A 1,867-nucleotide genomic window follows, 5' to 3' on the forward strand; every position below is an offset into this window, starting at 1 on the left:
TGACACCGCCAGGCGGTCGAAACCAAGGAGAGTGAGAGAGCAACAACACCGAGAGGGAGAGGTCGTCGTTGCTGCCATCGAGCTCACCACTGCCGCTGCCCATGAAGCCCTCGCCGTCACAAGTCAGATCTGAAGCGCGAGAGGAGGCCGCGAAGGCCGGAACCACGCTGCCCAGTCGCCGTCCGTGAAGTCTGTTCTGCCGTTGCAACCCAGTGCCAACGAGAGAGAGAGATCGGGCAGAGAGAGAGAGGATTCGTGAGGGAGTCACCGCTGGAAGGAGTTCGTCGCCGCGCTGCTGCCGCTGTCTGTGCGTCTTTGTCGTCGCCGATTCCCTTGCTGCCACCGTCGTTGACGAGTCTAGCCGCCGCCATCACCTCTCCATTTCTGTTGATGGTGATCAGCCGCCGGGTCATGCAGAGGAGAGGAGGCAGAACCGCACCCAGCCACCGCTGCTTCTGCTGCCAAGAAACCCCGTTGTGCCTCTGGTTGCCGAAAAATGGTGTGGTGCTGTAGGAGGTCGCGGCCAGAGCCGCTGCTCCATTCTGCCATTCCTTTTCATCACAGTAAGTCTCTTACGCTTTGAAACTCAAATCGTAATCGTTCTAATTATCTGCAGATAAGGATTCAGATGAATATATGTTGTAAGGTTAAGCTTATGGGGTTTCATGTCGAAAATTGAGCCACTGGAGCTTCGCTGCTAAGCCACTGGAGCTTCTGGCCACTGGCGGAGCCGCTGCCAGGTTGATATGGAGTTGTGGCTGCCTCGTTTTGTTAATTTAGTGAGTATTTTGATTTTCGAAAGCCCTGTGTTAGTGTTTTGTTCTGTGTAATAAAGTATTTGCGATGTTAATGGTTTTATGAGTTAGAATCCGATTTGCTTGTGGCGTTGAAGTTGTTTCTGCTCTTGAGAGAGAGAAGGTTCCTATGATGCGTTTGGGTTATGGTTTCGACGAGTCGAGGTAGGGGATTTTTATACAAACTAATTTTATTTAAATTGGAAATTGTTATAAATAGATATGCTGTGTGAAATATATTTCTGGTGGTTATGTGAGTCTTATGAATTGTCTGATTTTATCTTGAATGAATATGGTTTCCTGTTTGATTGAAACCCTGTCTGATTTTGATAAATGGGAGATTTCTGGATTTGTTGATTTGAATGATTTTTTATAATCTGAAAGTTGAGTTTTTGTTTTATTGGAAACTGATTTGGTCTTGAACCTATTGGAAAGAGTTGATGATTGGTTTTGTTGGGACCCGGAAAGGGTGGCAAGGTCCAAGTTTTAGGGGAGATACTACGAAAAATTTTATAAAATCTGAGACTTTATTTGAAACGAATTTTTAAAAAAAGAAATGAATTATGCCTTGAACTGAATTACAGATATATGAAATAGGTTTGAACTCTTTTATTAAGAAAATTGTTATATTTTGAATGTAAACTATTTTAGAAAAGAACTAGGTTTTAAAGTCAATTCAAAGATGAAAATAAGTATGTTTTGGAAGTTGATTAAATAAGCAAATTTGAAGGAGTTTTAATGGATTTAAAAGGAACCTGGATTTTGGTTAACTAATTTCACTTTACGACGTTGACGAACAGACTTTTGTGTGGTCTAGAATTTCATAAATAAATTCTCGTTGAAAGTATAGCATCTAAACCAACAAGGAATCCCTTTCATGCAAAGGTTTTGGTTGTCACAAGTAACAAACCCCTAATAAAATTGATAACCGAAGTATTTAAACCTTGGGTCGTCTCTCAAGGAATTGCAGGGAGGTGTTCTTGTTATTGGTTATGTAAAGGCCTATTTTGGGGTTTTTAAGATAAGAAGCAAGAATAGTAAATGGTAATGAAATCAAATGACTAGAAAAGCTC

Source organism: Arachis duranensis, chromosome 9 (assembly GCF_000817695.3).
Source record: "Arachis duranensis cultivar V14167 chromosome 9, aradu.V14167.gnm2.J7QH, whole genome shotgun sequence".
Lineage (NCBI taxonomy): Eukaryota > Viridiplantae > Streptophyta > Magnoliopsida > Fabales > Fabaceae > Arachis > Arachis duranensis.